At 42.1% G+C, this 13,031-nt stretch overlaps 1 protein-coding gene across 13 annotated transcripts in view; it reads right to left on the bottom strand.

Moving 5' to 3' along the window:
• Nucleotides 1-13,031, bottom strand: part of klhl29 (kelch like family member 29) — a 267,268-nt gene that overhangs the window by 228,072 nt on the left and 26,165 nt on the right. For 5 of the 13 annotated variants that reach the window (XM_080289947.1, XM_080289948.1, XM_026142813.2 and 2 more), the window contains one exon: nucleotides 11,892-11,960. The exons of 6 other annotated variants lie outside the window; for them this stretch is intronic. The gene's annotated coding sequence lies outside the window, so the exon portion shown is untranslated. Of the gene's footprint in view, nucleotides 1-11,886; nucleotides 11,961-13,031 lie in introns of all 13 variants that reach the window. 2 more of the 13 variants (XM_080289950.1, XM_026142810.2) reach the window with 1 other exon arrangement.

Genomic DNA, 13,031 nt, shown 5'->3' on the forward strand with positions numbered 1-13,031 from the left:
ATTCAGTTTGGGGACTACACTACCCCGTCACAATTCAAACCAATTCAAATCAGTTAAATTTTATTTATATATCTCCAAATCACAACAACCGTCGCCTCAAAGCTCTTTAAATTGTAAGCCCTACAATAACAGATGAAAAACGCCAACAATCAGATGACCTCCTATGAGCAAGCAATTGGTGACAGTGGGAAGGAAAAACCTCCAGCAGAACCAGGCTGAGTGAGGGGACGCCATCGGCTGTGACCGGTAGATGGCGGCGGGATAAACGAAGTAAATACTGCACTACATGGAAGTATACCCAACTTAAAGTACAGCACAGAACTGCTAAAAACTGAGGAAAAGTAAGGCCTTCAGCATTTATGAGTCTGCTGATGAAGCACAGGTGTAAGGAACCTAATTACCAAGTGAAATGTTTCGATAAAATAGAGAACGACATATGTGCAGCGACAGTCGCAGAGAAAACAAGATTACGGAAAATCTCATAAAAAACATATTACAGTGCAGCTCCATTAAAATGCCCACAAACCATACATCCTAATTAGTTTACAGCAATTACAGGAGGGACAGTGCCACTTACATCACTCGCCCATTCAGCTGTCACAGAGCAGCGTACGAGCCGCTAAATCCCAGCATGCTTTGCTCCAGGCATGCCACTCAGTGGTGCTGTGTTCGACATATTTGCTTTAATCTGATCTCGGTGGGTGGATGTAAGACTGACAAAAGCAGCAGAGGTTGGCATACAGAGAAGCAAACTCAACACAAAAACAGCTGAGTGATAGTCGAGTGACATTATGAGACATAATGACTGAGGAAAAAGAGCCGGGAGAGGCTCGGATTAATGCGCACCGGATGGATTTAAAAATGTGTTTAACAGTCGCGATGCAAGTTTGTTACAAAACTTTGTAGGTGGCATCTTTGAAGTAACACCTGCGCAACAGACGGACGGAGAGCCGCGGTGCTTTAATAGACTTTTCACTGACGTTAATTGTTTTTCTTTCATCGGCTCGTCTAGCCGCGGAAGGTCAGCGCGTATAGACGAGCTTCTTTTTCAACTGCTCTCAAAAGCCAACGCAACCTGCTCATCCGACACCTCAAGTACACTCAAAAAAACCAAAAAGAAACAGAGCCAGGTACTCACTGCATACTGAACTTTTCTCCCCAGCTCAGATTCTCAATGCTATAGTGCCAAGTACTGCTATCAACACAAATTTCTGCTTCAATCTCAAAATCAATTTTTACAAGCGGCACTTTCATTTTTTAGGGGGTTTACAGCTTGGAAGGAAAGACGGTTTCGATGTGTGGGTTTTGAGGCTCGATGTGAATTTTGATTATTTTAGTAAGCAGCGGGAGTTTAAACTGAAAGGTGATTTGTTTTGCCTCAGCAGTATGCAGCGGTTTCTGAAAGAAGATTCGAGGGCAGCGGAGTTAAGGAAAAACACATATGGTGCAGGAATGCTCGCTCACAAGTATGAGCCCCTATAGTGTTGCTTTGACATCTGCGCTACACATGTGTGCCATCCATAAAACTGCACTAGGATCACTTTAATCGTTTTACATGCACACTAAAATGCACAACCTGTGGATCATCGTAGAGCTTCCTGGATTGTGTCATTAAAGCCAGGGCAAAACGGTGAAAACCAAATCTCCATCTACAAGAGACCGGATAAACACATAACTGCAGATGACCTGTAGCATGTCGGTAATGGCTCACTACTCGGAATCTGTATTCGCCCTGCCATCTCTGCTGAAAGACAATAACCTTTCGCATAAATGACAGCGCACTCCTGAATCCCAGTTTAAGTGGAAAATGCAGTTAAATGCTTTTCTGTGTCTCATGCATGCAAACCCTGACATCTTTGTCACGCCTGAGAACGGCGGCGGACATCTGAGACGCCGTACATAAGCGATAGGTGACATAATGAGATGCACTCTCTGGATGGCTATAAAGGCTCGTGTCAACATTTATGCAAATAAAAATTTGGCAGCAAGTACATTATAACGCAGTGGCACTGACCGCTGATGATAAGGAGGTACATCTGAATTCTTTGATAAGAGTCCCTGTTGGGAAATTAATTTCGGCAGAGGACATTTGGTCCGTACAGAGCTGCGATGTAATTAAGGTTAAAAAGGAGGCTTCATACCAGGCATGGAAATTGCTTCCTTTTAAACGTATCTGTGAATCTGACAGGGGCTGGAACGGGGTGGACACAGGATATTCACAACATCGGCGTGCTGCTTTACTTTTTTATTTCATTTTCTTTAAATGATGCAGGACAGGAAGCGGTGACGCTGTCTAACAGCTCGACCCAGAAAGCAAAAGAAGAAGAAATCCTATATACATTTTCTTTTTTTTTGCCTGCAAAACAGCTTGAGTCAGCTGAAAAATGGAAAAACGTTCAATCAAGTTTAGCAGACAACAAGGAGGAAGGAACAGCAATAAGTCATGGTTTTTATCTCCATCTCTGATATTGCATAATGCATTGTGTAGGCTCTAGTTTATATGCGCATACTCTCAGTATCCTTGAATACAATAGCTTGACCAGATGCAAACATATATGAGGAAAAAATACAAAGATAACCTTTTTTATAGTCGCTTCTGTGGTACGTGGAGGAAAGAGCAATGTAATAAAATACAATATAATGTTCTGCAAATATGAAATTACCTATGATTCTGTTCCAGAAGCACACACTGTTTTATATCTGAGCTCGAGCTGAGCGCTGCTCAAGACATTAAGTGAAACAATACACCTCATGTGCAGCGATAACCATCTTACAATAGCATGCCAACTAATGACGCAAACCAAGCTTTGATTTACGGGTCGTGACTTAACGTTATAGCCGGAGCACAGATGCCAAGCATAAAAATCAATACGACATTACTTGCATGGAGGCCGGGCAATAGGGGACGTTGAGGTGTAGATATTCTTAAATAAGACAGCTGACATGACAGACATACTGTGTGCTCTGAAATGGCAAAGCCCGCTGCTTGATATCATCAGGCTGCAAGACGTTTTCACCGAAAGGGGGACACGAATGTTTGGCATGGAGGGCTGAGGCGAGGCACGGCTGACAGGACTCTGTGCATGAGTAGATGGATGGACGGACAGCTGGCGATGCTGAACATTTTTCAGCTTTCTCTTTGCATCATATCGCAGCGTTATACTCGCTTTCCTCGCCCGAGTTGGCAATTTAAAATGGGAACTGAAGGGGTCTTTCAATAAACTGCCCGGTAAAGCCTATTTATCGACGCTTCTCCAATGCAATGATTTTTTTTCTTCGCGTGGACGCTTTTGCAAATCCCGGTATTTCTCCAGCTCATGGGTCTAATCAATGAATTGCAGCCGGCAGATAGCATCAGACTTATTGTTTTTGTCCCAGCGTGCTCATCCTTGGCTCAGTGATGCACACGCTGCAGAGACTGATTTATTTTTTAATTTCAGTGATTTTTGTGTGTCTTTTTTGTTTTCTGGTTAAACACAAATTTAAACAAATTAAGTTTTATAACCCTGAGCACTTTTTAAGGTGGAAGGTCAAGTGACATTTTGAAGCTGTAATGAATACAGTACGTTTTTTTTTCTAGCCTATTCAATTTACAGTGTGCTATTTGAAATGCTGCACATAAGAGCTTATAAAACCGGTCATTTAAACATCACTATGAGCACATGACGGTGAGCCAAAGCAAGGCTGCCTCGCACCTTTTAAGCTGCAAAGCGGAGAAATTTTATCTGCTGAGCCAAACGTGAGCCGACAGTTTTTAATGACTTTTAAATATTGCCTTTATTGTAGTCATCTGCTCCTGATTGAGGACATTAGAGGTAAAGTGGTAGGGTAGTTTTTTTTCACCCCCATTCTCCCTTATGATGTGATCATACCGTGCAGTCCCTCAGGGCGCTTTAAGGAAAAGCGACAACACCGATACCATGAAAATGCCAGCATGCCCCATTCACAGATATTAGCCTCAATGGCCTGGATAAGATGCCATGCTAAAACCCCTGCTGCGTGTATGTGTGCGCGTTTCTGTGTGTCAGCCTCTTCCGATTCTATGCTCCTTTAAACCACGGGCCGACCCCCTGCCGCGCCGTACGTCTTAATCACTCCAGGGGCGTGCAGGAGACAATGCCTCACTGTTTATGTGACAAGAATATAACCGGGTACGTACGACAGCGCGGGTCGCAGTCAGTGTTTATGAATGTGCGTTTATGTTCCGACTCTGTTATGGTCTGGTGACAGCATGTGAATGGGATCCCCGTGCTCCCACCCCACCCCTTTCTATCATTAAAGATGTGTGTGTGTGTGTGTGTGTGTGTGTGTGTGTGTGTGTGTGTGTGTGTGTGTGTGTGTGTGTGTGTGTGTGTGTGTGTGCGCTGTGAAGGCCAGAGGTTGTCTTATGAATGGCACCAGGCCCTGACCTTGCTCTTAACGCCCCCCGCCCTTCCTACACACCTGATTATTCTCAACCAAGACAATATCAGACATGCGCTTCATGGTGCCCAGGTCAGAGGTCATGTCATTAGTGCCATTATTTTCTGCTTAGAACATTACTTTCCCCAGGACTACCCCCCTCCACTACACTCCCAACACTTCCTGTCTCTGCAGCTTAATACTTCAGCGCGCTGTGCCCCAATGAATGCCTTTCTAAAGGTTTTTTCTTTTCCCCTTCGTCAGCAGGTGAAGACACTCTGTTTTAATAATAGTGGCAGACGTAGGGTTTTTAAAAACACTATGAAACATTACATAAGGCAACTTCTGCTGTACTCCGCTGAGTTGAAGTAAGTGGTTGTGGGAGATGAGGCACCTTTTTGCATTTAATGTCTTTATCCCGTCACAGTGGGACAGTCCATTAGGTGAAGGAACATGTGTGGATAAGCACAAAGTGTAATATTACAGACTTTAGTTAAAGGATAAAAAGGAATATACTCCAAGCAGCCACAACATTAAAACAACAAAAGCTGAACAATCTAAATGCTATTTTCACCTGGGATTTTGGCTTCAACAACAAATAAGCTGCTGCTGCTGAATGCGATTTTGAAAACTCAAAATTCAAATTCAAATTTTATTTGTCACGTACACAGTCATACACAGTACGATATGCAGTGAAATGCTTAGACAACTGCTCGTGACCTAAAGAAAAAAAAAAAAGGAAGAGGCTATGAATAAGATAGGAAATAAATATGAAAAATTAAAAAGGGTAAATTTAACTAGGAGGGAATAAAATATAAATTAAGGTTAAAAATGAAATAACTGTACAACACAAATTAGAATGAAGGGTAAATTTAACTGGGAAAGAATAAGATAAAATATATAAATTAAAGTTGAAAATAAAATAACTGTACAACAAAATACACAATATAGAAATATATAAGAATGTATGAAGAAATATAAATAAATATATACACAATAACAGCAGCTGTACAAATATTAACTGGAAATGAAGAATATAGTGACCAGTGTTGTGCAAAAACAATGTCCAGAAAGTCCAGTGTGTGTGTAAGAACCATATGTGTGGGTCAGTACTGTGTGGTGGTGTGATTGAGAGACCGTATCGCCTGCGGGAAGAAGCTCCTCCTCAGTCTCTCCGTGTTGGTCTTCAGGGAGCGGAATCGCTTTCCTGACCTCAGCAGAGAGAACAGTCTGTTGTTGGGATGGCTGAGGTCCTTCACGATCTTCCTGGCCTTGGTCCAGCACCGCCTGCTGTAGATTGAGTGCAGGTCAGGGAGCTCGGAGCGGATGGTGCGCTCAGCTGACCGCACAACCCTCTGTAGAGCTCGTCTGTCCTGCATGGTGCTGTTCCCGAACCAGGTTGAGATGTTTCCCGCCAGGATGCTCTCTATGGTGCACGAGTAAAAGTTCCTGAGCACCTTGGAGGGCAGTCGGAAGTCTCTCAAGCGTCTGAGGTGGTAGAGACGCTGTCGGGCCTTTTTCACCACGGTGTTGATGTGACAGGACCATGACAGGTCCTGCGTGATGTGAACTCCGAGGTATTTGAAGCTGTCCAGTCTCTCCACTGGGCACTCGTTGATGACGGGGGTCCGGTAGTTCCTCTCCTGCTTAGTGCTGAAGTCCACTATCAGCTCCTTTGTCTTACTGACGTTTAGAAGGAGGTTGTTCCTCTGGCACCAGTTCTCCAGATTCCTAATCTCCTTCAGGTAGGCCGTCTCGTTGTTATCAGAGATCAGGCCCACCACGACGGTGTCGTCAGCAAACTTGATGATGGTGGTGGAGCTGGTAGTGGCCACACAGTCATATGTGTACAAAGAGTACAGCAGGGGGCTCAGAACACACCCCTGGGGGGTTCCAGTGCTGAGAGTGGTGGAGGCTGAGACATGTCCGCCCATCCTTACTGCCTGTGGTCTGCCAGTTAGGAAGTTGGAGATCCACTGACACATAGATGAGCTGAGTCCCAGATGCTCCAGCTTGGTGGTGAGTGTGGAGGGAATTATGGTATTAATGATATGGTATTATGGTATAAACTCTTCTTTAACCTGTTTTGTTTTATTCCTGAGTTTTGTTATTACTTCCTATCCTACCACTCTGACGCACCCTGTTGTGTTAAAGCACTGTGTGGTTTGATAAAGTTAATTATGGTATGACTGTAGGCTGCTTTATTGATCAGCGGTGTCATCATCTCTGAAATTTTCCAAGACATCTAAGTAAGAAGTATCATTCTCTAAGGCTGTGGGCAAGTCACACAGAGACCTCTGGCGTGACATGGCGTTTTAGCATGTACACATTCTGACATCCACCCGATCTCGATGCCTGTTGCTGTAATGCTAACAATTTCTCCTTCCTTGAATCACTTTGGGTCCAAATTTTCAGATAAAGTTACTTATTCAGCCATTTTTACTGTTCCCACCACATCAAATTTAAAAACAGCTGTTCACTTTTTAATTAATGCTAATATCTTAATGTATCTATAGTGTAAAATCTATACTATTAAATGAAATATTAGCATCGCTGAAGGCTAGATTCTAACTACATTGCTGGTTTGAACTGAACTGTGCATAACGACATTGAGCCCACATGGTAACATAGAAAAAGAAGTATTTTCAAGTAAGGATATGAATATCTTTGGGAAGGTTGTTTGTTATTTATTTATTCTTGACCTCGGGACCTTCAGAAAATAATGTAAGAATAATGTAAACCCAAGGTCTGGATACTGGCTACAGCATCTCAGTGTCTTCAGTGAATGGAGTCACAGAGCCAAGGGAAAGATTTATTTTTTAAATCTCATTTTCATGGTAAATATATTTTTCCTGTTACATTTATTAAAAGGAAAAAATTACGTCGTCTTTGCTGCTTGAAACATACCAGCGTTTAACAGAGAGAGAGAGCCTAAAACGAGTGCAAAACATACATTTTCTTTGAATCCATTAATGACGACGAGAGATTTCCTGCTCAGTCTAAAGTCAAGGTTAGCCCTTTTCGAGAGCACAAAACTGGAACTTCATGTTCAGCTTAATCAAGGTGACCACCGGGATTTATTAGTATTCACTGACAAGAAGGAGTCAATGCACACGCCTCACAGCAATTTACTGCACTCCTCAACAGGAGAGATGTAACTTTCTTTCTCATTAGCCGCTGCAGACACTCTTCCACTCTTTTATTTACCTCCACCCCTCAACCTTCCTCCACAATAGCACAGAGGATGGGCTGCCAGATGATAGCACCTTTGTCTGAGCGGCTCTGCGTGGCTACCGGAGGGACCCGTTTTCCTCCTCGCAGAAGCTTGTCATCTATCATTACTTGAGGCGGCCTTGAGAATGATTCTGGCAGACAGCTCAAGCTTACCGTCTGGGGGCCCAACATAAACAGCACACTGCTGGGCAAACAAGGGTGATGATGACCATTATTTCCCAAGATATGTGGTTTAAAAAGCAAACAAACAAACAAAACTTTATTGAGTTTTGTTGGCAGGCAGTGCAACATTTCTGATCATTAGAATTCGGTATTTTCTTTTTCCTTTTCACATGTTGCTGTGTGGATTTAGGGCACATCCACACAAAGAATGTCTGGAGCAGATAAAACACTCTAGATCTCTAACTCTTTTTGGTTGAAATTTGAACAGCAGCATTCAGAAACAAATAACCACACCATGGCCCCATGAAAATGCAACTCAGCGTGCTACTCTGAGCTGAATGTGGTGCAGTTTGTTTGGCGTAAAACAGTCGTACCAACTAATGGAAAAATCCCCAAACCGCTCTGAGCTTTATGGGCACATGGAGACAGATGGTAACACCTTATAGCCAGCGGGTAACCACTAGCTGTAAGATATTCCCATAGACACTTTCAATTAGTGGGTAGATGGGTTAAATGCAGGGTATCAAATAGTGGCCTTCAAAGGTTTAAAGACCATTCTTGTAATATCACCGAAAGCAAAAGATTACTGTTGGATTACTGATTAGTAATCCAACAATTAGTTTGGACTGGAGTATAAATACAACATAATAAGGCAAAGGTGACTATGGCTGTTCTAGACGACCAACACTATCACAATGGCCTGGTGTTTAATTCAAATAAAAGATTTTACTATTTAAATACATAGAGGGTGGACATATTAATAAAAATAACTCAATCTTTGACCAGTTGGGGGTAGGGCTGTGCGATATGACCAAAATCTCATATCCCAATATAAGAATTCTATCGTCCGATAACGATATAAATCACAAGAATTTAACATTTCCTGTAAATTCTGTGAATCTCGGGCAGCTCGACTTGCGTGAAGTGTTTCCAGCTGGGCGTCGTGGACCTGGAGTCGAGTGTTTTAACCGATGCATGAAACGATACATTTTTAGACATAAGTTGTAACAGCCGCCGTTTTCTTTGTGAGTATTTATCACACGGCGTGCTGCGGGGAAAAGCCTGTTCTAAGGTTTGAGTCTAAGGTTTATTTTTTAGCACCTGACGGCTCTTTTTTAATTCTCATCCATAAATAATCTGCATCTTTCATGTGATTCAGTTTATTTTGAAAAGTCTCAACAGGATCTTGAGCTTTATTGTGAAAGGCTTATGTGGAACATAAACAAGCGGACACGCGATGATGTTACCGTCGTTGCTGCCAACGACAACGCATAAAAACAGGCGCTTGTCCGTCCGTAGTGTGGTTATATTAAATATAAGAGAAAGAGAGAACTTTAAGACATAAATATAGCCACTACAGTGACCATCAGAACCATGAACAAATATTGCCGTAAAGAGTTTATTTTGCGACACCACGGAACAAACTATAGCGTAAAATGAAACTATAGATGTTTTTATATCGTCATCCGATATATATCGTTATATCGAACAGCCCTAGTTGGGGGTATTTTGTTGGCATGGTTGGGTGCATTTGTCCATTTAGAAAGGATACAAAGGCTTTCTGAGTGAACACCATTCCTGTCCTGAGTGGAATGATCTCTTATGGCATCAAGGGTTTAGTGACTGAGTTTTTTTATAGTGACAAAATTCTAGAAATTTTGAAATTAAATGAATTTCCCCTTTTGCCTTTTAAAAAAAAAACAACTATTGTAGTCGTTTAAAGGAACTCCTAAGGTATTCGTTTATTTTTTTTTTTTAAGTATTAGAAGGTATTAAGAGTTTCTTAAAAAGAGGAAAGAAAATGCAGAAAGGTCAAAAGTAATGAGCTGCTTAGCCATGAAGCTCCCAGCATGCAGTTTTTGTGCTGATGCTAATGCTAGAGGAGGTTTTAAGCCCTGTGGTTACTGAGTCAGGAGAACACTGGTGACTTTCACCAACTAAACACCTCAGCACTCAGTGACCCCACTAAGTAACTTTACATGATCTTTGCAATAATAACTCCTACTGCTGATCAAGTAATATTTAGGAGACAAACTGACTTGGCAACAGTGGCCTCGTATTTAGTGCGCTCTGTAGAATGACTGAGTCTTTTCAAATGTTTGGAAGGGCAGACAGCATGGCCACCTGGGACTGGGACCAGAAACACCAAGGCGAATTTAGATGAAAAGGGGCGGTCCAATTCTTTTGTCCATGGAGTGTAGTCTTGAAATGACTGAAACAAGTCAATAAAATCCTGCAGTGCAGCGTTTGCTGATTTCTTCACGTCATCCCCAAACTAATGCAATTATAACTTGTAAAAAAGAAGCGATCACAAAAAAAGCAACTTTATAAATGCTAACAGTGCATCAGTGATGATCTCTGGATCTGGATCTCTTGCCACCTTCGAGCAGCACAATGATCACACAAACAAATAACAGGCCTTTCACACTCTCAAACCGTGACGCAGTTCATTTCATCACAAGGACTGAGGACAGCTGAGACATTTCTCGCCTATTAATATCAAGTAAATTGAGAAGTGCAAGTGTAAATTGGCGTTATAGGTTGCCAATTTCGTCGGCTACTGTAAAATACGACTTAAATTTATTCAAGTGAAGTTTTCATTACATGAAGCAGTATTCATAATGAATCCATACACTGACAGAAGCTAATTTCTAAAGGATTAAGCATATCAATCTCACTGTCACCAAGTCCCTTCTTTGCTCAGATTTCTCTGACAAAGCTATAACTCCTTGCCAGAATTTTTTAGGCCGCGTTAGCAGCTCCAAGAATGCCTGATAATATCTCAACCCACTCAAATCTCAACACTTGAACACTTTAAGAAAACCTTTCCCGAACAGCACTTGTATTTTCAATCTGCTGCATTAGACTGACCAAAATGTAAACACTCTACTCCACACCTGGCCCACTGTGAGCTGTGGCAGAGCATTTCTGTTACTTAATAACTAAGCAAAGAAATTCCTGATGCACAAAAGCCCAATGTTACGCTCAACTGGTAATTACCAACTCGTACACTACTTGAACCAAAAAGTGGTAAACACCGGTGGTTAAAAATTCCAGCTGTGTTATTAGACTTCAGCACATGATGGACTGCAGGGAACGGCCTATAGCACCGAACTAAATTTAACCTCAGACTACAACACACAAGTTGCAACTGTGATCAAAGGGGAGGCATTTAAAATGCATTGAGGAGTACAGATGATTTGCCAAATCTAAAAGCAGGATGATTGTGGGCCACCTTCCACAAACCCAACACCATCGAGTGATTTTACACCTGGAGCACCCCAGTGAGATATGAACCCAGCAAAGAGCACACGTAATGAGCACCGTTCATTAGTGATGCACTGACCCAAGACAGGACATACACATAATCACACACACACACACACACACACGAAACCCCGCCTCGATGCCTGTGGCGCCCATGCCTGGTCACCTCGCTCCGGGATCAAAGCCAGTATGTCGTTCTAATCAGTCCTCACAGTGGGCAACCCCATTAATTCAATTCTATTTCATCAGCGGTGAGCAGACCACCGGAGGGGTCTGCACATTCCTGGGGTCCCGCGGTCCAGGAGTAATCCTATCTCTTAATGACCCGAGATCAGACTCTAGCCCAAGTAATTGCTTCGAGACCAACTTTGTTTTGCTTGCCGACATAACTGCGAGATCATCGCGGGAAAGAAACAAAGACAGACACAACTCATTTTATGGACACGGCAGGGAAGTCAAGCAGAATTAATGACACCATATATCAAGTAATTCCAGACAATCAACCCCCCGCCAAACCAGGCCAACACTACACGTTATGCACAGTAAGCTGTATCAAACAATCAAGGTTTTGTCAGCTCGCATTAGAGCATAATCAGATTAGATTTTTATAGCCCTTCTCCTCTACAGCAATATCGTTAGTAAAATTTGTGAAATTAAAATGGCTCCAAAGAGTTTCCATGGAAAAAAACAAAACAATAAAAAGACATGGCAGAATATGACTGACTCATGTTTTATTGTGCTTTTGTATTATGCCGTGTGGCTTGTCGGTGGCATAATAAGATGTTTATTGGGACTTAAGATAATGAGCTTTTCATATCTTACCGTACCTTTGGTCTCTTGTGGATGGGGATGCTCATCACAGACAAATTAGATCTTTTGAGTATTGCTGTCTACACCTGCAGAAACAATAACAGTTGGTAAATGGGAAGGCTTTGAGAAAAAAAAAAAAAAGCACTGCTATAAACGTGGTCCTAATACTCTGGTGTTCTCAAAAATTAATAAGAAACAGGTTTCCATTCACTCAAAGAGTATGAAAGTGAGGACAGATCTACACACAGACGTACTATTAATGGCTCTACAACAGTCCCGAGAGAATATCGGAGGTCAACAATAGACAATTGGCAGTGGGAGACAGCCAAACTAAACATATATGGCTGGAAAGCTCCTTGGGATTAGTAGCAAACAAATGTCTGAGTGAAAATGTGAGAAAAAAAACCTTCCAATAATACACAAAAGTGAAAGCTCTGCTCTTTTTGAGATGACGACAAAGGAGTTTTTGCATGGGACGTGACACTTCAAAGGGCCTCATTGTCGCACGTAACAACAGAGCTGGTGTTGGTAAAAACAGCGATCATCTGACTCCTCGACGGTGGCAGCCTTTGGAAGTCACCACGTCTCCTTCTTTGTTTGTGTCTGTTTATGAAAGAGTACGTGCTTCTGTTTGGAATCTATGCACAATGACATTTTTTTGCTGAAAACAAGTGAGGGGGGGGGGGAAGGAAAAAAAAACTTGGTAGACATCTTTTTATCATTTTGATCACCGCAAATAAAAGAAATAAAGATCAATTTGGCAAACAAAGAGGCTTTAAACAAAACAATCTATGGTGTCGGGATTTTGTTGTCTTTTTGAAAAAAATTTCATGACCCTTTTGCACGGCAGCGTACAATTAAAAAATAAAAAGAGTATAATCACATTTTTGTGGATTCTCTAATATCTGAAGATGGGGCTTCAACAAGCCCACCGCAGGTCACGCAGGAGCCGTTTCCACAAAATGTTAGGTGAATTAGCTGATGCCCCTGCAGCACACAATAGGAGATGACGCAATCCCACTACCACATTTACTCAGTTACGGTTTAGATAAGGGTCTTGCCTTAGTACAGGTAGAGCACAGGAAGACTGTTTCCTAACTGCGTACTGGACATCACACAGGCTTCGTACAGACTAGAAAACTGGCAGATTAAAGGAT

The sequence above is a fragment of the Astatotilapia calliptera genome, chromosome 15 (assembly GCF_964374335.1).
Source record: "Astatotilapia calliptera chromosome 15, fAstCal68.1, whole genome shotgun sequence".
Classification (NCBI taxonomy): domain Eukaryota; kingdom Metazoa; phylum Chordata; class Actinopteri; order Cichliformes; family Cichlidae; genus Astatotilapia; species Astatotilapia calliptera.